This window comes from Thrips palmi, unplaced genomic scaffold (assembly GCF_012932325.1).
Source record: "Thrips palmi isolate BJ-2018 unplaced genomic scaffold, TpBJ-2018v1 HiC_scaffold_19, whole genome shotgun sequence".
Taxonomy (NCBI): domain Eukaryota; kingdom Metazoa; phylum Arthropoda; class Insecta; order Thysanoptera; family Thripidae; genus Thrips; species Thrips palmi.
Window position 1 is genome coordinate 9,842,466 of NW_023144628.1, and position 23,525 is coordinate 9,865,990.

A 23,525-nucleotide genomic window follows, 5' to 3' on the forward strand; every position below is an offset into this window, starting at 1 on the left:
CAGGGCGGGGCGGCAGGGCACGCCGTGGCGTTACGTCAAGACGGAACAAAAGCACCTCATTGTTGGCCCTAATTAACAGAAAAGTGTTTGCGGGCATCCGAATTATACATCATAAAAGTTGCCACCCACTTAGCCTTTTAGGAGGCGAGGCACGTAAAACGCAAGGCCCGTGGAAACGGACGCACGGCGGGGACGCAGAGCGAGGAGGGAAGGGAAGGGAAGGCCCAAGGCCCGCGCGACGGTGGCGCGACGCGGCGGCCGACGACCGAACCGAACCGTTGGCCGCCCCGCCGCCAATGCCAAGGCGTGGAGCTTCGGCTCCGGCCGGGTCGCCGCCGCGGCCGCGGCCACCGCCATGTCGGATAAAGGGTAAATCGAGGTTTTGCAGCGATTCGACCTCTCCTGGCTCCGCGCTCCGCGGTTTCGCGGCGCTCCGTCCCTCTCGCACTCGTGGGGCGGACGCGCGGCGGCGCGTGGGGGCGCGAGAGAGACGGAGCGACGGAAACGAGCTGGTGTCGCGGGCCGTGGTGGTGCCATTGTTGTCGCGAACAAAGGCCGGCGCCGCGTCGCGCGTCGCTCCCAATCGGCCAAGCCCGGACTCCTGGTCCGTCTCCGTCCATCCCCGTCCATCGCGGCAGGCCGCCCTGGCGCCCTGGCCGTCTTGCAGACTCCCGCGCAGCGTTTCCACGCCGTCTCCGTCGCACACACACGGAACGCCTCGAGAGTGCGAGAGCGATGTTCGGCACCGCTCTGCTGGCGCCGTGGACCCGCCCTGCCGCTCAGCGCGGGAAGCTGCAGACTGATTCCGAGCACTGCTCTGTCTCTCTCGCACTCATGGAGCGCTCCGTAAGAGGGCGAGAGACAGAGCAGAGGGAGCTCGCGGAGCAAGGCAGCAGGAACTGCGGTCTGTCTGGGTCTGCCTGGTCTGCTTGGCGGACAACGCGCGCCCAGCGCCCACGGGTACCCACCGGATGCGCCGCGCGCGCGCACACACACACACACACCACACACACACACACCGGCACACTCTCGCCAACAGAGGCACATCGATCTATCGCATCGACGCCTCGATTAAGGTCAGGTTGACGCCGCCGTGCGGGGACTCCGTCGCTCTCGCACTCAAGCGGCGTCCCGTACAGGTGAGAGAGAGAGAGAGAGAGAGAGAGAGAGAGAGAGAGAGAGAGAGAGAGAGAGAGAGAGAGAGAGAGACGGAGGGGGTGGCACCCAGAGAGCAGAGGCCCACCGATGACTCCTTGACGGTGACGGCAAGGCGGAGTAGAACGAGTAGCACGAGTAGAATGCGCCGCGGCGGATCAAGCCTCGACGCGGCGCGGCGTGGGGCAGCATGGCGTGGGGCGGCGCGGCACGGCGCGGCGGGGTCGGACGGGGTCGGGCCGTGTGGGCGACCAGGACGGCGAACGGCGCGTCGAGCGGCCACGCCACGCCACGCCACGCGGCAGCAGAGAAAGCCGTGGAGGCGATATACACAACGATACAGGAAGGACGGCCGGCCCCACTCTGCACTACACTACACACAGGACACAGGGGCGAGGGCCTGCGCGCCATGGCCTGCGCCATAGCCTCCTCACCGAGCGCATCCGACCTAGAAGCGAAAAGCCCCGCGCACGCCGCAACGCCGCCGCACGCAGCCGGGATTTGAACCCGCGCCCCTCGTCGACCCCTCTCTCGGCAGCCAGGAAGCAATAATCATCTCGCCTCTCCGTCACGGGCACACTGCGTTCAGCTCGGCGTTCAACGCGTTCAACACGCCGCCGGCCCCTCCGCTTCCCCCCACCGCCCCTCGCATGCACGCATCCACACAGATCGCCACAAACTCAACGCCGCGCAAGGTTGTCCAGAGGAAGCGGCGTCCCCGAGGGGACCGAATGGGAGGGGAGGCCGCTGATAGGTGAATCAGGCCACGGACCACTCTGGACCAATCAGCGCCGCGGACTCACACGCACACTAACACACTCGCGGAGGCGAAATACAAGGAGCTCGCGCGCGTTTCCGCGTGTGTTTATGTTTTTTGGTGCTCTTTGTTTTGTTGTTGTTGTCGATTTTTTTTTTTTGCAGAGTCAAACTGAAGCCCTTCCGACTCGGGCCTCCCCAAACGTCTGGGCCGTTGTGAAGGGCGACTTGGAGACCCTTCGGACCCCTTCACTTCACTTGGGAAGCAAGGCGGTGCGACAAAGAGCGTCCTGCCTCCAGTGCCTGCCTCCACACAAAGGCCTTGCACAACGCCTTATTACCTCAATGAATATTATTATTAGTATTTTTGGTTTTGTGTTTGGCTGCCGGAACAATATACCCCCTTGGTGGCGGCGGTGGCGCGCGGGAAAACGCCTTCAAATTTGAATGCGGCAACGAGACAAAGGGTGCGCACGAGTGGCGAACACCAGCGAGGGGGCCAACCGGGGGATGGCCGCACTCCAGCCGGCCGCGCCGCCGCGCCGTAGCGTCCGAGAGGCCCAGCCCAGACACACAAACCGCGGTCTTGCAAGACTCGCGCCGACGACGCAGAGGCAGCCGCGGTTCAAACTGCCGGCCGCGCCGCCGGCCAAACGGCCAAACGCTCTGACGGCTCTGACCCACATCGACCAATTCACGCTGGAGAAATGCATCCGCCCGGCAGGCCCTAGCAAGGGCCCTCGGCCTAGGCGGGCCTAGCAGTGTGCTTTCGGCGCGCTGTCTCTCTCGCGCTGGCGGCGCGCTGCGTCGGGGTGCGATACAGGCAGCGCGACGCGGCACCTTTCGGAACGGCTCCGCAGGCCGTGGGCCCCTCCGCGCGCTGATAGCGGAGGTGAGGGGAGAGATCTAGTCCAGGGGCCACTAGTTTGCCTGCTTCCGCGACACTGCAGCTATGCGGCACCCCGCGAGGGCCCCCGCCCCGCCGCGCCCCGCCGCCCTAGCGTCCTTCCAGCCCCAGCGGCCCCAGCCCAGCAATCAGAGCGGCGGCCGGCAGCCCACCGTGGCGCTAGCGGTTTCGGCCGATGGAACGCCCCGGCGATGGAACGCCCCGGCGATGGAACGCCCCGGCGATGGAACGCCCCGGCGATGGAACGCCCCGGCGATGGAACGCCCCGGCGATGGAACGCCCCGGCCCCTCTTCGAGGGTGCGAGGGAACACCCCCGGGTGGGCGAGGGGGCACTGTGAACTCGTCGCAGGTCCTCGTATTCCCCTGGCTGCCCTGGCGCTAATGACACTGCCGTTCGCTGTTCGCTGTTCGGCGCGTGTGGGGGCGGGCGTGGCGTGGCGGGACGTTGATGGGATAAGCGTCGCGAGGCCGCGCGACCAGGACGGCGACGGCCACCGCCGCCGCGGCGCCAAACGGAGGCAGGCGAGGCAGGCACGGCAGGCACGCCTTTTGAGCCAATTGAATGATGGTGCCTAACAACGGGATGTGACGACGTGGTGGACGCAGTGCCGCGAGCCGTGCCAGGCGGTGACTCTTACTGCGCTGGCCTGGTCAGCGCCTCGCGTAAACAGGTCATCTGTCAGAGTAGACGGAGTAGACCCCCCAACCCAACGTCTCGTCTCAGCCACTTCTCGATCCACAACACAGTCTGCCAACATCCGCACTTGCCGCGTCCAGATCCAGGCAGATATCCCCACCCCTTTGGGCCTCGGCGTCGTCGCGTGCCGCCAACCGAAATACGCAAACCGACGCAACGGCCGACGGCGGCGGGACCAGGCGGGACGGCCTCCTAACCTCCGCCACGCCTCGGCCGCCGCGGCGCCGCGGCAGCAGCACTCCATCGGGACGCACGCGAATCGCTAATAATAACCTCAAACAACCCGAGTGTAGTGTTCGCCCACTCCGCCCACGGCGTCGAGGCAATAAACAAACATCTGAAATAAACTAACTCACCTAGTCTTCAAGCTTCCGGCGCTCGCAATGCACTCGGACAGCACTCTGAGGGTCGTGACAGCTACGCTGCTACACTGCTAGCTTGGAGGTAGGTGGGTGTTTCACAGACCACTTGCCGAGCGCCGCCTAACCTCAAAGGCAAGGTATACACACACGCGCGCGCGCGCACGCAAACACGCCCACTTTCTACGACGCCGCTGTCTCACATTTGGCAATCAACTGACAAACATTGGTTCGCGCGGCATCTCGCTGATCTCGCGCGCGTCTTTCATGACCTGTCGCAATAAAAATTACGAGTTGGGCAGAGCGGAGCGCACTCGGAGAAGCAGCCACACGACGCGCGGCGCGGTCGGCCGGCCGCCGGTCGGCTAGGCTCACTCACGTTCACGTCCGTGGCACTCCGTGGCAGCGGCGGCGCGGCAGCATTGTGTTCGTTCAATCACATAGAATCGTTGCCTCCGTTCCGTATGAGTCATAAATCACAAGGGTCTTCACACACTTTCTTTTCTTTTCAAGTACGTCCGTCGGTTTTAGTGAGGTTGATCAGATCATGAGTACGGTGCGCACAATTATTTGCGCCGGCGATCTTTTTCTCTTCCCTCTCTCTCGCTCTCCCTCGGCGCCGCCGCCGCCAGCAGACTGACGCGGCGCGTTGGTGTTGTTGTTTTTGTTGTTTTCCCGCGCTTCCTCCGCCCCCTCGACTGCCCTCGACTCGACCCGTTCGAAGCGCTTCGGCCGGGGGCGGCGGGCCGCGCGCCAAGCTCGCGCGCGCCGGCCCGCTAAAATTTGAAATGAGGTTCAAAGCAAAGCGTGCCTTCCTTTGTTGTCTGAACAAGGTGCTCGCGAGTAGAGTGACGACCGGGGTAGTGACGGTGACAGTGATAGCGACCGGGGTAGTGACGGTGACAGTGATAGCGACCGGGGTAGTGACGGTGACAGTGATAGCGACCTGCCGAACGAGCCTCGTCCAATGAAGAGATTTTGTGACACGCTCACACCGCTCTCGCGACCTCCAGCCTCCAGCGCCTCCAGCGAGCCGACCCGATCCGACCCGACCGACCACCTCGTCCCGATTGCAGCGCGCAGCATCAGGGCAGGGGGACGGGGGACGGGACTCACGACAAGTCTTCTCTCTCGCACCCCACGCATAACGCAGCACCGGTGCGAGAGAGACGGAGCGACGAAAACGCGGTTCGGAATCGGCCCACAGAAGACAAAAGAATTGCACGGGCTGCAGTGCTGGCAGTGCCTCCAATCCACTTCACTCACTGGCGTCGCTGGCGTCCGCGACGGACGGCGCGGCGGACACATCGGCGGACGAGGCCTGCGACGAGAAGCCCGTTGCAATCCTTTTGTTTTCGATGCTTGACTTGAGCCGGCTAAGGTTGTCGACCAATTCGATGAATTAACCTCATGACGTTAGCCTGCCTGCAGGCCGATCGCCCTGTCTCTCTCACGCCACGCCGGCACGCCCCGTGAGTGCGAGAGGGACGGGGCGACCCGCCGCACGGCCGCACGCCCGCGTCGACACGGAGGTGGGCACGAAGGCGACGAAGGCCCCCAGCATCCATGGGACTGCAGCTAACTGCAGCGCCCCCTTGGAACTAGGCCAAATGTGGCCGTTCGCATCATCCTCGCGCGCTTCGCGTAGCTTCGCGCTTCCAAAGATAAACGTTGCCTTTTTCACGGGCTCCCCACTACCTATTCTCCTGGCCGTTTAATTGGCATAAGAAAGTTCTAGTTAGTAGTAACATAAAGACGGCGGGCTGGCTGCGCGCTGTGCCGCCTTGTGCTGCACATGATGGATTTGCCGCGCACTCAATGAGGATGAGGAATGATCCTCGCGAACGCCCCGCCCCGCCCCGCCCCGCCCCGCCCCGCCACGCCACGCCGCTCGGCCACACGCACGCAGCACGCACGCCACGCGCTCCGCGGCCCACTCCGGACAGCGTCTCTCTCGCGCCCCTGCGCGACGCCTGGCGAGTGCGAGAGAGACAGAGCGACGCGGGCACGTTCGGATTCGGACTCAGCCCGCCATGGGACGAGCAATTTATCGGCATGCCAGCCGCGGCCACGGGCAGGCCACGCACAGTGGGCCAGAAGACCGGTGGAGGCGGCCAAAACTCTGGACGCGTTTGGAGCTCCAGAGTCGCTAAATAGTAGGACTCGAACCGAACGTGTGACCCCACCAATGGATTCCTCGTTCGGAGAGCAATCCATTGGTGGGGTCACACGTTCGGTTCGAGTCCCATTTAGCGACTCTGGAGCTCAAAACGCGTCTAGAGTTTTGGCCGCCTCCACCGCTCTTCTGGCCCACTGTGCCACGGGACACGCGGCTCGGTTACGGGGGAGCGGGGAGAACAGCGACCGACCACCTCCCGGATTTTTTGCAAACTTTGAAAAGCGTACGGCGTGCGGCGGCTCCGGCGGTGCCATTTGAAAGCGGGGGGCCTGGCTGGGGCTTGGGGTGGGTCTTGGGGTCCTGGACCAGGTGTGGCGCGCACTGCACTGCAGACGGGCCGACGCCGACCTTGCAGTCTTGCAGTGCAGCGCCTCGCAGGATGGCGGGCTGAGCCGCACGCAGCACGCGCACCCCTCGCTTCCGCTCGTGTGCGACACGGGGGGCGGGCCGTGCGGGGCCGTGCGGGGCCGCTGCAGCCTGCAGCCCAATAGAACCTGGATGGAGGCACCGCGACGCGATAAGCCGCACACGCACGTGCGTGGCGTGGCGCGCGGCCACCGCACAGTGGGCCAGAAGACCGGCGGAGGCGGCCAAAACTCTGGACGCGTTTTGAGCTCCAGAGTCGCTAAATGGGACTCGGGCTGAACGCGTGACCCCACCAATGGATTCCTCGTTCGGAGAGCAATCCATTGGTGGGGTCACACGTTCGGTTCGAGTCCCATTTAGCGACTCTGGAGCTGTAAACGCGTCTAGAGTTTTGGCCGCCTGCACCGGTCTTCTGGCCCACAGTGCACCGGGGCCACCGGGGCCGGCGTCGCCCTGTCTCTCTCACACCCCTGCGGAACGCCAGCGCGACCAGAGTGCGGCGTGATCCACCCCACGACGACAACGGCGTTCTCCCCGAGGAGCACAGCCAGCCAGCGCGGCGTCGCGACGCCCCCATGGCGCGACCACCCCGGCCACCTCGGCCACCCCGGCGTCCTCGCGCTGCACATCCGGCCCTCCACCACGATGGCCCTCCACGGCCCTCGGCGTCCCTCGGCCGCCTCGGAGCCGCCAGCCGCCGCGTGTGGCCCGCTCAAAGTTCGCGCCGCGCGTGCGCAAGCCGCGCCGTGGAGAACCCTGTGCCTGGAGTGGAACATGCGCGGGATTTTCACTTCCATTTTCGTGCCGTTTTCTCGGTCGATTGGCGCGCAGTCCTGTCTCGTCGTGTACACTGTAGTGGGCTTCCAGGTTTCCAGCAGATGGCGGCCCAGCCCCCACAAACACCCCGGCCCGCACCCCGCCCCGCCCCGCCCCGCCCCGGCCGGGCGTTACCTGGCGGTGGCGGCGCGGCAGTGCGCGGCACGGGTCCTGACAGGACAGGCGGAGAGCGCATTGTACCTACGGAAGTCCGACCGGTTCACATCCTGTGTGTCACGAGGAGGTAGCGGGCTGCAGCCGCCCTGGCCCGCCCCGCCCCGCCCCGCCCCGCCCCGCCCCGCCCCGCCCCGCCCCGACCCGCGCAACATCATCTCCTTGCTCTTCATATAATGTCGAGGAACCCAACCCGCAACCAGTTTATACCCCGCGTGCGCACACACACGCGCGCCACTCACACACTCTCAGCGGCGCGCGTTCGTGATTACTTCATTTTGATTCCGCTGTTGTGTATGTGTGTGTGTGTGTCGTCGCCGGTTTCAAACCGGAGGCTCTGGTCCTCGACAACATCATTACCATTATCATTCGGGGGTAATATAAGTACGCCGGCACCGGTGGCGGTGGCACGCCGCTGGCACGCCGGCACACCTCACGACCCGGGATGCGGGGCCCGGCCCTGCCCGCTTATCTCGGCCCTTGCACGTGTCGTGCGCGGGGCGGGGCGGGGCGGGGCGGGGCGGGGCGGGGCGCACGCGCCGCTGCCTTATCGAATACGGGGAAGGAACAGGGCCTGAATGAGCGAGACGCGGCGCGGGAGGCCGTGGAGGCCCTGGAGGCCCCCGGCGATGATCCCCCACGACGCCTCGATAACGCCCTTCGCGGAGGAGGGGCGGGCACTGCGGCGCACTGCGGCGCACTGCGCGGCCAGCGCCGAAACCTGTTCGTCCATGTCCGGCTGTGTTCAGATCGAGTTGGCGCTTGCGGGGAACGCTGTGCTGGTGCCTTGCTTGCTTCGTTTGCATGGTCCCACGTCGCTGTACCCGAGGCTCTGTCCCCCTCGCAGTCACGGGGCGTCCTGCCTAGTCCTGCCCTGCCGCGATCCTGGCGGTCTGCCCTCCAGATTCGCGCTGTTTCACGTCCTCCCAGTGTCAGCACTGCCCGCGCGACGCCGTCGGGGTGTCGTGTCCTCGTTTTGGCGTCCCCGAGGCCGTCACCGTCACCACCGCGTCGATCGAGTAGGCGCGAGGAGGCGGGGCGCGCGGCCCTGGCGGCCCCGCCCCGGATGGGCAACGGGTTAGAAAGACGACACCCCTCGCGACGCGTCGCGACTACGGCCCACCGGAAGGGGGCGGGATTTGGCTTGGCCTCGTTTCGAGTGGTATGCCGAAGCGAGGCGGGGATGGGGAGTCGCGCTCGGCGGCGAACCGACGGCGGAGTCCTCGTCGACGGCTACCTGGTGGCGGCACGCTCCATCACCGCCACGCGCCCCGTTGCTTCGCGCTGCTTTTCCATTGCTTTGTTACTGTTCGCCGCACATCCGCCAGGGCCAGGCCGCGTGTCCGTGTCCGCGTGCGTGGGGGCACTGCAGTGTAGGCCGTGCAGGCCGTGCAGGCCGTGCAGGCGAGCTCGTCGCCGCGGGCTGGTCCTTGGCACTGCTACAGTGCAGTGGGATGCATGCAGGCCACGCTGCAGTGCAGAGTGCAGACTCATTCCGCAGAGTCACTCCATCGCTCTGTCTCTGTCGCACTCATGTGGCGTCGCGTCGCGTCGCGGGGGCGCGAGAGAGACAGAGCGACGGCGCGCGCCGCTAATTGCGTCGCCACCCACCGGCCGCTCGGTTCTCTCGGTTTCGCGATCGCCGCTGCAGCTGCAAGTCAGTCCATCTACAGGTCCAGCTGCAGGCGATGGCGATGCAGGCGATGCCTCCGTGATGCCGGCAGGAAAGAGGTTGCGTGCGATTGGGTAACCAGTGGGTAACCGGCGGCGTGGCGCGGCCGTGGCGCGGTGCGCGCCTCGCGGCTCAGTCGAGGCCAGCGGATAATCCGGCCGATAGTGGTTCGGCGAGACGCGAGCGCGAGGCGCCGCCTTGGCTGGCTAGCCGTTGCCGGCGGGCAAGGCCCGGCAAGGCCCGGCAAGGCCTCGCGGACTCGCGGACCGCTCCGGCGCCGCGCCCGGCATCCTGCTGCCCGACCTGCTCGGCCTGCATGGGCGGGGCGCGGGGCGAGAACACGTGGCCGCCCCAGCCTTCGCCGCCCGCGGCCCCGCGGCCCGGTGACGAGACAAGACACGGATAGCGGAGGTTCCCCGTCGCCGTCGCCGTCCCCGGTGGTGGCTGTCGCAGGCCGTCGCCGTCGCCGCGTTCCGTGGGCCGTCGTGCAACGCGGCGGCGCGGTGGCGCAACGCCGTGTCCGGGACACTACACTACACTACACGCGCCGCCCCGCCAAGGAATTCCCCGGCGGGCTCATTCCAAACGGTGCTTTCGTTGCCGTCCCTCGCGCACTCACGGTGGCTTCCGCCAGGGTGCGAGAGAGACAGAGCACACTGTTCGGATGGAGCCCGCCGCGGTGCCGCGGCGCATACGCGATCAGCGCGGCGCGGCGGCGAGTCAAGGCGGCGTCGCGCACCCTCGCTTGGAAAGCGTCCCGCGTTGACAGTGTCGCGTCCACGACGTCCAGGACGCCCAGGATCCAGGTCAGACTGTCGGACTGTCGGACGCGGCGAATGGCCGCCGCGCCGCCACGCCGCGAACGGGCGCGAGTGGGATCGGCGACCCCGCCAGGCTACGCCAGGCTACGCCAGGCTACGCCAGGCTACGCCAGGCTACGCCAGGCTACGCCAGCCCAGGCTGCCACCGCACCGGCTCCAAATTTGAGCCGGCCTCCCGCACTTATGACGGGGTGGGCGTCGCGTCGAGCCCGGCCCGCCAATAGCCCGACCAGCTGGCTGAATCCGAACGGCGTCTCGGCGCTGTCTCGCTCGCTCTCGTTGGGGTCCCGAGGGATGCGAGCGAGACGGCGGCCAAACGCGGTGCGGATTCATCCCACAGGTGAGCGGCCTCTACATCGGCGCGACGGCCTGCCTGGCCTGCCTGGCCTGCGCGCTGCGATACAGGTCAGGACCAGTTCGGTTTTAGGGAGGACACCCCCCCCCCCCCTGCCCGCCATCGGGTGCGCGTCCTAGCCGTGTTCCATTCATTTCTTTCTCCGCACCTGACGGCCTGACGGCCTGACCCCGAATCCCCGAACGACCGAATCCTGCCTGTTGGCGCGACATGAAGCGGCCCGTGACCGTGACAGTCCGCTGATGAAATAGAAATAAAGAGAAAAGACAGAATAAAAAAGGGGGGAAAATTGAAAAGTCAACGTGCGCGGCCCCACGCGTAGTTCGACGCGGTGGTCCGTGGCCGGCGTCCCGTGACGCCGTGACGCGCACCAGGTGTCGTGGTGGCGATCAGAGTGACGTCACCGGTCGCCAACATCAAATGGAGCGATCGGCGAACGGAACGCGCGGCCATAGGCTGCGTGCGCGGTCCGCCGACGGCGCCGACGGCGTCTGCCGAGTTGCCCCGTCCGCCATCCTCAAGGACGTCTGCAAGCTCCTGCCTGTCTGGTCCGCCGCCGCGCCACGCCGCGCCACGCCGCGCCACGCCGACCCCTGGCCCACCTTCAGGTGCGCGCCATCCGTGCGGGGCGTGGCCGCGCCGTGGCACGGCGTGCCGGGCCTCCCTCAACTTATCGTCACGCTCGGCACCTGTGCGATCAACGGGACGTTGGGCGAGGAGGCTGAGAATGGCCCCGCCCCCGCCCCGCCCCGCCCCGCCCCAACCCGGAAGCATAATCCCTAGACGCAGTCCTGCACGCACAGACTTGCAAGCGCACTGCTTGTGGGTCAGTGAGACGCAGACGTGTGTCAGGACGTCCGGCCCGTCGCCGTTGTCGTCCCCCACGCCACGACGGAGTGCTGCGCCTCCAAGCCAGTCCCACATGCGGCACGGCGGCACGGCGGCACGGCGGCGGCGCGCAGGTCCAGACTTGCCCGCAGCCTCCAGCCTCCAGCTGGCTGAGAGGATGTTGGCGCACAGCGGGCACAGGGAGCACGGCGCGAAGAAAGACAGCAAGCTCCGCGAGTGATGACCTGTACACTCCCACTCCACCACATTTGGAACCCACCCTAACCTAACCTAACCTCACTTTCACCCTCATGAAACCGAAGGAAACTAGCCTAACCTTTCTTTGAGTGACGAGAAGCTCTGACGCAATAGGGTACTTTCGTAGATCCCTGAACCGGAAGCACACAGACGCCATGTTGGCGGAAGTAGATCCAAACTTGACATGGGAAAGAGACGTTCGTCAAACGTATCGGCCACATTTGAACATAAACAGTCGTTTGATACTTGTTTGCAGTGCATATGTGTTTCGCAAGCAATATTTGTACAGCTCGGCTGTAGTTTGAGATCCGAAGAGAGGTTAGTTTCCGGCCAATTTGGCGTCTGCTGGTCTGCTTGCTTCCGGTTCAGGATTCTACGAAAGTACCCTATACCTTGGTGGCCGTAGGAGAGGGCGGTGCCGCGGTGCCACTGCGATGCCCGTCGCGGACGTCTTCATCGGCAAGCTCGCCAAGGCGGTGAGCGCGGCCGATGAGCGAAGCAAGCGAAGCAGCAGAGCGATTCCGACCCGCCGCTTTCGTCTGTCTCTCTTGCACCTGTGGGGCGTTCCATGGCGTTCCGTGGGTGCGAGAGAGACAGAGCGACGGCTGCCGCTAATGCCCCTCAATGCTTTTACGATCGACTCGTTAAGCTTCGCGCGGCAAGGAGGCAAAAACACTCGCCGCGCACCGCGAATGCTACAGTGTGGCGACGGATTGGGTGGAGAGAGAGAGAGGGAGAAACTCCGCAGTAAAAGGAGCAGCGCGTCTTCTGCTGCGCTTCGAAGATCATCTAGACTTGTGCCAAAAGGACAGAGAGAGATAGATAGAGGGGGTGGAGGGGTCAAGTGCTTCTTGGCTGGAGCCGCGAGCCCTTGGCAAGGACCTCGGAACGGGAGGAGAGACGCCCGACGCTCACGCGGGACAGTGGGCCAGAAGACCGGTGGAGGCGGCCAAAACTCTAGACGCGTCTTGAGCTCCAGAGTCGCTAAACAGGCCTCGAACAGAACGTGTGACCCCACCAATGGATTCCTCGTTCGGAGAGCAATCCATTGGTGGGGTCACACGTTCGGTTCGAGCTCCATTTAGCGACTCTGGAGCTCAAAACGCGTCTGGAGTTTTGGCCGCCTCCACCGGTCCTCTGGCCCACTGTGCGCGGGACGGCACCGCGCTGCAGGTGGATTCCAAACGGTGCTCGCGACGCTCTGTCTCCCTCGCGCCCCAACGGAACGCGCCATGAATGCGAGAGAGACAGAGTGTCGGGAGCACGGTTCGGAATCGGTCTGCCGCGAAGCCGCGAAGCACATGCACGCTCGACGCGAACGCGAAACCTGACACCCGACCGGACCCGACCGGACCCGGCCCGGGTCGGTGAGGTACTACCCGGAGTGGCCGCGGGGTGCGCGCTGCGCGTTGGCATGGCCGGCATGCACACAATGTAGCCAGTGCAGTAGCACGCGCGGTAGCGAGTGTGCACACACCCGTCGCGATGAGCGTCACGAGAAAAAGAAGAGAGTGAGAGGGACAGCCTCTGCGACGTGCTGGCGGCCTGGCGGCGCGCGCGCGACATTTGAACCCGATCGACACGGCATGCGATAATAGCTGAAACGCCGGTACGAAAGGAAACAACGCCAACAACGCCGAGTGGTGTTGGAGGCGACTCACTGAGAAACGCCTCCGGTGAGAGAGTTGACTTGACGCCGAGGGAAGCAAGAAAAAGCGCGCCAAAAACAAAAGGGCCTCTGGTGGCGCGGAAGGGAACAGACGACGACGCCCGCATTGCGCCGATCGCCGCCGCCGCCGTCCGTCGTCGCCGAGCACATCCCGACGAGGTGTCGGTGACGCCCTTCGAGGCCTTCGGGGCCTTCGGGCCGTAACGCCCTTCACCGCCCTTTGCCGCTCTTTGCGCCGCCGAAGCGATGCCTTCTCTCTCTCCCTCTCTGTCACACTACGGCACATTTCTTTTATTGTCGAGAGGCACGATTCATTTCCGCTGCTGTCGGTCGGCGACAGGGGGTGGGGAGGGGGGAGGTCGCGCCCCTCCCGTTCCCACACCGCGTGTCGCCAGGGTCGCCGCCGCGGTCCCCAGCCCGGCCAAGTTCGCTTCGCCTTGATCCTCACCGCCCGCTCTGACGCCCTCCTCCGCGAGTCCGCGGCACGGCGGTGGCGGCGTCCTGGTGGCGTCCTGGTGGCGTCCTGGTGGCGTCCTGGTGGCGTCCTGGTGGCGTCCTGGTGGCGTCCTGGTGGCGTCCTGGTGGCGTCCTGGTGGCGTCCTGGTGGCGTCCTGGTGGCGTCCTGGTGGCGTCCTGGTGGCGTCCTGGTGGCGTCCTGGTGGCGTCCTGGGCGTCCGGGGGCCTGGTGGCGTCCTGGTGGCGTCCTGGTGGCGTCCTGGTGGCGTCCTGGTGGCGTCCTGGCGGCGTCCTGGTGGCGGCGCGCGGCCCGTCCCGATGGATATGAGCGTCACCCATTTAACCACTCCGACTTTCCCCATTGTTTGCGGCACCAGGCTCCATTCCGAACGCCGCTTTCGTCGCTCTGTCTCTCTCGCGGCACCGCGGGCCGCCCGGCGAGTGCGAGGGAGACGGGCACTGCGGGCAGGGCGGAAGGGAAGGACGGAACGAACAAACGACGAAGCGAACCCAGAGCCACGGCAGCCACGGCAGCCACGGCAGCGCTGCAGCGACGGATGGCCGCCGCCAAATGGACCATCGCTGTAATTGGCCGCGCAGGCCGAGCAGGCCGTGTCTGCGGCTGCAAATTAATAATTATCATTGTAGAGCGCAAGGCGGGGGCGATTGGCACGGGGCGCCCTGCACCGCGGGAACGCCGCCACGCCACGCCGCCTCTGCGGCCCCACTTCGACTTCCGCACGGAAAATGGAAAATGGGGGAACGTTTCGAGCAGACAGTGAGGGACGGGTCCGCGGTTGCGCGCTGGCGTGGCGGACTGGCGTTGATTCCGAAACGGCGCTTCGTCGCTCTGTCTCTGTCTCTCTCTTTTCTCTCTCTTTTCCCTTCCCCTCTCTCTCTTTTTCCTCTCTCTTCCTCTCTCCCCCCTCCTCCCCCTTTTCTCTTTTCTCTCTCTCTCTCTCTCTCTCTCTCTCTCTCTCTCTCTCTCTCTCTCTCTCTGTCTCCCAGGGCGGACGCCCCCGTGAGTGCGAGAGAGACATACAGCGACGAGGCTCTGGTTCGGAATGAGTACGATTGCTTTCCGAGGCCACGCGACGCCAACCTGGCCCTGACGGCGACCTGGCAGCCCCGGCGTCCCTGGCGGGGCGTGATTGTATATCAAAAATACGTAAATGCGCGGTGCGCCGCGCCTTTGGCGGGCCAGCCTCGGCCAGTCTCGGCCAGCCTAAGCGGTTCGACCCCGCGGCCCGCGGCACCGCCACGCTCTATCGCTGGAATGTATTTTCCCTCCCCGCTGCCGCGGCGGCGAGGCGCCCGAGGCGTAAAGTAGCGTAAGCGTACTACGGCGTAGCGTACGTCGACCGGGCAGGGCACGCCACTGTGCACGGCACGGCAAGGCCCGGGCAACTGCACCACACGATTTGGAAACGAAATCACCAAGTTTCGGGGCGAGTCCCGCTTGGCCGCTCCCACCCCCTCTGGTCAGTGGCCTCCCTCGGCCTCTCCGTTTTCAAGGAGTCCCTTTCTCTCCCCCCCCCCTCGCCGGCCCTTCGGCAGCAGAACATGTTAGGCCCCGGGCCTTATCAGCAAAGCCATTCATTTTTTGTTCTTTTCCGTCAGACGTAAAAGTGGCGTTTATAAGACGTACGCTACGCTACGGCGCTACGCTGGCGTGGCCCCGGCCGGCGTGCGTGCCGCCCCCAAGTTCCGCCATCGCCGTCCTGGTGGTGCCAGCGGTGCCAGCGCCCGGTCGGGTTCCGCCTCACCACAATAATGCAAATGCATTCAAGTCGAGGCATTCCGCCGCCGTGCTGCGCCGTGCTGGAGTGGGGGCGGGGGGGGGGGGGGGGGGGTGCAACCCCCGACCCCCGCACGCTCCGCAGAGGTCGCGTTCCGAAAGGACACGAGCCCTGGCCGCGCCGTCGTACTGCCGCGTTACGCCGTCGCGGTGACCTCTACAGGACGAACAAGGGCTTTCGTCGCCCTGTCTCTCTTGCACCTGTATACGGCCGCCACAGGAGAGCGAGAGAGACAGAGCGACCAGGGCACTGTTCGGAATCAGCCTGCCATAGCCCTGGCTAAGCCCTGGCCCTTGCAAGGGCGATCAAATGGAAAGCAAAAAGGCGCCGCCTAAATCGCGCCTATCTTTATTGGGCCGATTTGCATCGTCGCCGAGCAAATCAACTCTCTCTCCGTCTCTCTCGCACCTTCACGGGGCGCCGCACGTGAGCGCGAGAGAGACGGAGCGACGAAGCAACCACCGTTCAGAATCGCTTCTGCTGCCGGCGGGAAGCTGGCGCGGGGCGGGGGTGGCTGGCAACCTTGCTGGCCACGGCGAGTTGCGGCGAGCGCACCCTTACACTCTTTGTAAGACTTCGTTAACTGGATGGGGGGCGGGGCGGGGCGGGGCGGGGGCGCCAGGTGGCTGCCGAGTGCTTTCCTTTCCAATATTTGCAGTCCGCTTGGCCCCCTTCGGCATTCGGCACGTGTGTGTGCGTGCGTGTGTGTGTGAGTGCCGCCACGTGCGCGATGCGGCCGATGCGGGGTCCGCCGAGGCCGGCCTAGACCCGCGTCGCCGGCGTGCCCCCGAACATGGCCCGGAATTGCAGGGGCTCGTGTTACCCGCAGTGTAGGGGAGAATAAATAACAATGAATTGTGGATTGCGCGCGGGGCGCGGGTTGCAGAGGATTGTTCTGGTTGCGTAGGCAGTATACAGAGCACTCGGCTCGGCGGCCCGATCGGGTCAGGGCGTCTGTGTGCGTGCGTGCGAGTGTGTGAGTGTCTGCCTGTCGGCGTGTGCGCGTTGTCCGCACCGGGATGCACGATGCACCGCGATGCGCTGCATCGCCTGCGTCGCGTGGCCAAGGAACTGCGGGGCGGCGGCCCTGGAGCCTCCTAGAGTAGCGCCACCCCAGCCGGTGTTCCATTCCGCGGAGTGCGTCAGTACGTCGGTGAGGGCACCACCGCCACGGCAGGTACGGCGCGCTCCGAAAGGGAAAGCCATCTGGCAGCTCATCGCCGAGGCGGCCGAGGCCGTGATGGCTGTGTGGGGGGGGCCGTACCCGGGACGCTGCCCGGCCCGCGGCCGTGGCGGTCCAGGGTCCAGGGCCTGGCCAGGGCCTCACCCGGCCAGTCCGAGGGCGGGGCTCCAGGGCTGGTTCGAGGGCCCGGGCGGGGCGGGTGGGGGGGCGCGGGCCGCGGACGACTGCAAGGGCCCAGCCGGCCAGCCAGCCAGTCCGTGGGGCCCCGCTGGGGGGTCGCCAAGTGCACCTGACTGGCGATCTTCGCCGCGATATGCGCGACGGGGATACGGCCACACGGCCGGGGGGGGGGGGGGGGTCGTTGGGTGGTTTGGGGTTTTCCCGCTTTCTGCTGCTCCCGCCGCAGTCCCATACGCCCCGACGTCCGTGCATGTGGTTAGTGGTTGCGGGGCTCGTCTCCTTGTCTCCCTGCCGCGCCTCGGCCGGACCGGCCCGGACCTCCGCGGTCTGCAGGGCTCTACGCCGAGACTCGCCGGTCGGCCGGCCTGCCGCGCTGCCGCGCTGCCGCGGTGGGCGACAACTAACTCGCCTCTCATTGTTCTGCGCGGTTCCGTTATTGTCTCATGCTCGCGGCACCGCAGTCGGTTAGGCCTCGGCGAGACCGTCGCCGGGTGAGGTCTAGAGTCTCCCGGAGTCTCCTGGAGTCTCCTGGAGTCTCCTGGAGTCTCCTGGAGTCTCCTGGAGCCTCCTGGAGTCTTATGCCGCATTCTCGCCGCGAGTCGCGACCAGAGCGCGCCAGGCCGCCAGGCCCCTGTCCTGCCCCGGCGGGCCGGCCAGGCCGTCGTACGTGGGCGGACGGGAGTCTGCGTCGCGGACCCCCCCCCCCCCCCCCTCTCCCCCTCCCCTTTCCCTCCCACGGCCCCCCGCTCGCGGTCCCGCGGTCGTTGCTACGACTCGCCTAGGACTTCCCCGCCCAACTGCCGACGCCCCTTTCCCTCCGTGTATGCCTTTTGGGCTCCACGAAGATGAGCTTGTCGCCGTGGCGGGGCGTGGCGGGGCGTGGCGGGGCGTGGCGGGGCGGCCGGCCTTGATGCAGCACACCGGCGACCTGGGGGGTACTACTCCGTGCCGTGGTGGGGGTAGAGCGTCGACATCTCTCGCAGTGGCCGTCCTGGCCGCCGTCCTGGTCGGGCCGCCGCGCCACACTGGTCCGCGCCACCGGCTCAGTAGCCATATTAGGCATTATCTGGACGGGCTGGACGGTCTGGACTCCGGACGGGCAGCGCGACCAGCGCGACCGACCCATCCCGGCCCCCATCCCGGTCCCCGGGACGACTGGACTGGCTGGGCTGCCGGTGTTAGGAGTCTATGTTTCCCCTACCCTCGGTAAGACGGTCCCTGGATCAGCTTACCCCTGGAGGAACGGCAATACAGTCACGCGACGATGCCGATACCCCCTGAAATGAGGGTAACACAGTCGCGGGCCGGCGGGCAGGCTGACGCGGTCGCGGTGGTCATTCCCGGTTTGCTTTGCCTGTGTGTGGCCCGGCGGCCCGGCGCGGCGGCCTGGCTCGTGGCCCGGCGGCGCACCGCGGCCAAAGGACGAGGACGAGGCGCAGGACGAGGCGCAGGACGAGGCGGGCGCTGCAGGGGGACGCTGTTTCCTTTTTCTTTGTCAACTTTTTATACGACATCAGTCATGTCCGCGCGTTCGCGACGCCAACTCAACTTTCTCAGAGACATGTCCGCAAACTTGTTGCTCCACTCTCTTCCCCCTGTCCCCGCCCCGTCCCGCCCCGCCCCCCCGCCCGGCTCCCCCGGCGTGGCGCACACGGCGCGCGCGTGCATGTCATGTTTCGGGTGCTGCCCTGCGAAGCTCTGCGGAGCGCTGCGGAGGATTACCGGGAATCCGAATCGGAGCTCCATAATCAAACTTGGAAATTGATTGCGGTCGCGTTTCGTTCGTTTTTTCTTCTTCGCCTTCCTCGTCGTCTCCTCCCTCCCTCCGCTGCTTCGCTGCTGCTCTGCATACGATGAACACATCTCGAGCCCGTAATTGTGGCGGTGTTATATTTGTGAGCGTGTGCCAGATGGGTTGGGGACACCTGGGCTTGCCGTGGCGTGCCACTCCGTGCCACTCCGTGCCGGCTGTGAAACCCGAGACGACTGCCGCGAGCGCCGCTCCTCGCACGGGCCGCCGCGTCGCCGCTTCCCCGCGAGCACACCGGGGGAGGGACCGCGACGGCAAGGGACTCGGCCTCCTCCAGGAATCGCAGCCACTTCGCCTACTGCTTCCAGGGCCGGTATAAATTACCGACGCCATAAATAAAATTCGGACACCGCCTGCTCCCTGCTCCTGCCGGTGGACTTGGTGAGACTGGTGGACCTGGTGGTGGTGGCGCGCCAGGCCCTCGTCCAGGCCCTCGTCCAGGCCCTCGTCCAGGCCCTCGTCCAGGCCCTCGTCCAGGCCCTCGTCCAGGCCCTCGTCCAGGCCCTCGTCCAGGCCCTCGTCCAGGCCCTCGTCCAGGCCCTCGTCCAGCCCTCGTCCAGGCCCTCGTCCAGGCCCTCGTCCAGGCCCTCGTCCAGGCCCTCGTCCAGGCCCTCGTCCTCGGCGTCCTCGGCCAAGCCAGATCGCGCGCGATACCGCCCAGTCCTTCTTCTCGGAGGGGCGCTGCTGGCGCTGCCATGCGGGCTGCTTCCGAAGGGGGCTTTCGTCGCCCCGCCTCTCCCTCTCTCTCTGTGAAAAGAGAGAGAGAGAGAGAGAGAGAGAGAGAGAGAGAGGAGAGAGAGAGAGAGAGAGAGAGAGAGAGAGAGAGAGAGAGAGAGGGAGAGGGAGCGAGTTCGGAATAATGAGCCTGCAGGAGGCGACGACGGCCCCTAAGACGGCCCCCAGGACGGCCCCGCCGCACCCCGCTGCACGCGCCGCCGCCCTCACCTGGCCGGGCCAAGGGGGCCAAGGGGGCCAAGGGGGCCAAGCAGGGCCCAGCTAGGCGCGGCGTCAGGGCGTCAGGCCGTCGGGGCCTAGGGCGGCACTTCCTCCTGGGTTTTATTTTGGTAGCGAACGCGCGCGCCCCGCCAGACAGGCGCACAGGCGGACTGACAGGGTGGCTGGATAAGGGAAGGAAGTATCGCGTGGTCTGCGTCCTGGACATCCTGGACCGAGTCCTGGACCGAGTCCTGGACCGAGTCCTGGACTTGCCGAGCCAGACGCCACCGCGCGCCGAGGCGTCCAGCCGTCCAGCCAGCCTCCAGGAGGACTACCCAAGACTTAGCGAGCTGCAGAGCGATTCTGCGAGCAGCGTCTTGTCTGTCTCTCTCGCACCCCCACGCAACGCCGCAACGCCCCACGAGTGCGAGAGAGACAGAGCGCTGGTCGGGCTGGTCGGGCTGGTCGCGAGTCGCATCCCGATGGCGGATCATTGACTCATGCACCGCGGCGGCAACGCGACGGAGTTGTAAAGCGTGGAGAGCGGGGCGGGGCGGGGCGTGCATATGACACACGTGGGCCGTGAATGACAGCGTGCAATGCATGCCGGCCGGTCGCGCCGCCGCGCCACGCCCTGGCCTGCCATGCCCTGCCATGCCCTGCCACGGCCTCAGCGGCCTCAGCCCGCCATGGACACTCGCCGCCATCACTTTACCGCCGGTGGAACAAAAAGGAGAAGTGATGTCGCCGTCCTGGTGGCGTCTTGGCGGCGTCCTGGCGGCGTCTTGGCGGCGTCTTGGCGGCGGCAGCGCGGCGTCGGCCAAAGCCCCTCGGCCCGTCGGCAAAGCGCGCCCCGCCCCGCCCCGCCCCGCCCCGCCCCGCCCCGCCCCGCCCCCCGCCGCCTCAATTGGTCATTTCGGATTGGTGAGGCGACCTCGCCTCGCAGGGACCCGCAGGGAACCCCCTGGACGCCAAACATGATCGAAGGGGCGCGGTGAGTCACCAGCCACCACACTGTAATACACGGGCGCACATCTCGCGGTGCTCTCAGGGTGGATCGGATGACCTACCAACAGGTATCTCTTTCAAAAGGCGCTTAAGAGGCATTTATACACTGACACTGCCTCCCAAAAAAATAGAAAACTCGCGATGTTTTGGCAAACAGTGATTTTAGGGCAAATTCATGTAAATTGTAGTACATCGCTTGGGCAAATTGGACATGCGAGGCGGCATTTCGGCGGACAGGCAACACAAACTCGGCAGAACGATGCTTGCCACGCCAGGCGACGGACGGCAGGGGACGGACGCCAGGCTGGGTAGGCAGGATAGGCTGGACGCCGGGGAGGCGAAGGCGAAGTACTGTTGGCACAATGGCCGAGGCGGCCGGGGCGGCCGGGCGGGGAGAGTAAATTAATTGTTGTGCGCCCCGGTCCGCTTGGTCTGCTGCTTCGCCGCTTCGCCTGCTTCCGCGCACGCAGCTCGTTCAAAACTGTGACATGTGTTGACAATGCCCGCCGACTGTATAAAATGTGACATGGACGTGGATGTCTGCGCCGTGGCTGGCTGCCGGGCTGGCCGCCTGCGCCGCCCTGCCCCCCCCACAGGATGGGACTCCGTACCGACGGGCTTCCGGAAGGCAGGGCACGGCACGGCACGGCACGGCACGGAGCCAAGACATCTGCCCCGTGGGGGAGGACTGCGAATGTGCAGTAGTGTAGGTGGGTGCAGATGTTTGATGGGGTTGTCAACCCCTTTACACGTCACTGGCCGCGACCCTGCCTGCCTGCCTGCCTGCCTGCCTGCCTGCCTCTCCGTCCGGCTCGGCCTGGAAACGGCACTCCTCGTCCGCGCCACGCAAACGCCCTCCGACCTGCCACAAATATTTTTCCGCACCACCGCGCGCCCTGGACGTCCCGGGCATCCTGGACACCGAGGACGTCCAGGGCATCCTGGACACCGAGGACGTCCCGGACATCCTGGACACCGAGGACGTCCCGGGCATCCTGGACACCGAGGACGTCCTGGACATCCTGGACACCGAGGACGTCCTGGGCATCCTGGACACCGAGGACGTCCTGGACATCCTGGACACCGAGGACGGCCCGGGCATCCTGGACACCGAGGACGTCCCGGGCATCCTGGACACCGAGGACGTCCCGGGCATCCTGGACACCGAGGACGTCCTGTGCGCGGCACTGCGGCAGAGGCCTTTGCCGATGCGGATGTAGGGCTCTCGTGCCCACATGCCACACCCCCGCGCTGCGCGGCGCTGCGCTCTGGACTGATAGAGAGTCGCTTTCCTCGCTCTGTCTCTCTCGCACTCAGGGGGCGCCCCCTGGAGGTGCGAGAGAGACGCAGCGACGGAAGCGACTCTCTGAATCGGTCTTGTGCCAACACGACGACCCCTTTGGTCCCCTCGGCCGGTGGCTGCGGCTGCGTGACACACTGTGTACTCCATGCAGGGCGTGCTGCTTGTGTGCGATCAGAGCGGATTAACCAGGAGCAGGTGACGCGTTCATGCGCTCCCTGCCGCGCTGTCACGGCGCTGTCGGGCCGAGGTGTGTGTAACCCATTCAGGAGCTCGTCGAGGGCGGGGCGGGGCGGGGCGGGGCACCTGGAGGGCACAGCTCGTCATCCCCCGAGTGTACCGGCCCGGTGCTCCCGATGTCTCCGATACACAAACGGATCGAGTTACTACGGTGCCCGTCGTCGCCGTCGTCCCCGCCCCGGCCGGCCTGTATCCGGCACGCGCGGTACGGCGCCTGCCCCGGGACGCCCCGCCCCGGGACGCCCCCGAACACACAGGACCAATTCGCCACAAAAACGGCCATCTCTCGTCAGCAAATAGACGGGCAGTTGCCCATTTTTCACGGCGGCCTGTCGCCGAGTGTGGTCGAGTTTTCGGCCTGCTCGGCCTGCTCGGCGTCCTCGGGGGCGTGTCGCCGTGTCCCCGCAGCTGCCCCGGCCGGCGCCCCGGCCGCCCCTTCCAGGCCCTCGTGGCCCAGACGCAGCGCGCGTGCCGCCCGCCCAGCCCGCCCAGCCCGGCCGTGCCAACCCAATAAATATGCAGATGCAGGTCCGGCCGCCGGTCCGGGTTGGCGGGGTCACCTTCGCGCCGCCCCCAGCCCCCAACCCCCCGCCCCCACCCCGCCCCCACCCCGCCCCCAGCAGCCGTTCGCACCCTTTGGCCCCACCTGGCGGCGTGGCGGCTGGAGTGCCTGGCGGGGTCAACGGCCACCCCACCCGGCCGCCGCTGCCGCCGCTCGACACCGTATGGCCCCTGCGGCGTATCGGAAGCAGCACGCAGCAGCGGCGGCACTCCGATTTCAAAAACGAACAAAACGCGAAGCGAGCGTCGCGTCGCCTCGCCAAGCGCCTGAGAAGGAGAACGCCGTGAGCACCGCAGGGCCACTGTGAGAAAAAAGTACGGAAAAAGTACTGACCATGTCTGGTCAATAATTTGCCTGGACCGTCTGTACTTGCCAACTACGGAACGTTCCGTACCTTTTTTCCGTACCCATTTACATGGGTTCATATGGAGCAAGTACGGAACGTTCCGTACTTTTCTCCGTACCTCCGTACTATATTTTTCTGTACCATTTCCGTACAAAAGTACGGAATTTTTTACAGTGGCTGCGCAGGGCGTTGCTTGTCGATTGTCGCTGCGCGCGGGCTGCCTACCCGCACGGGGTTTCCGACTTGGCCGCTGCCGCCGCGCCCGGTGGACGTTGGAGCGCACGCGACGGAAGCCCCACCGCGGCACGACGCGGGGCCCCCGCAGCCCCTCGGGCACCTACCACGGGCCGGGCCGCAGGCCTTGCCGCCGCAAGGGACTTTGCAGCCGAGCCATTCCGATGGATCGTCGGGTCCGTCTCTGTCGCACCCACAGGGCCCACCGGACGTTCCGCGGGGGTGCGAGAGAGGCAGCGCAGGCTGCATGCAGGGTGCACCGCACCTCGGCCTGCGCGGCGCGCGCTGCGCAGCGTTGCATGTCCGGCGCAGCTAAGCCGACACCGACACCATTTTGTCACTTCTTTCCCCGAGTTTCCGCCCTCCCGCCCTTCGCGTGGGCTGTGGCTTGGCGGCCGGGCGGCCGGTCAACGGGCGCGTCGCACCTTCGTGTAGTGCTTGGCGCGGTACTTGGTGTC

At 66.2% G+C, this 23,525-nt stretch overlaps 1 protein-coding gene across 3 annotated transcripts in view; it reads right to left on the minus strand.

Annotated features, from left to right (window-relative positions):
• Positions 1–23,525, minus strand: part of LOC117646061 (protein rhomboid) — a 153,744-nt gene that overhangs the window by 51,065 nt on the left and 79,154 nt on the right. The window contains exons 1-2 of one of the 3 annotated variants that reach the window (XM_034386726.1): positions 4,255–4,533; positions 3,873–4,147 (exon numbers count right to left, since the gene is read on the minus strand). The exons of 1 other annotated variant lie outside the window; for it this stretch is intronic. The gene's annotated coding sequence lies outside the window, so the exon portion shown is untranslated. Of the gene's footprint in view, positions 1–3,872; positions 4,148–4,254; positions 4,536–23,525 lie in introns of those variants that run through there. One more of the 3 variants, XM_034386727.1, reaches the window with a different exon arrangement.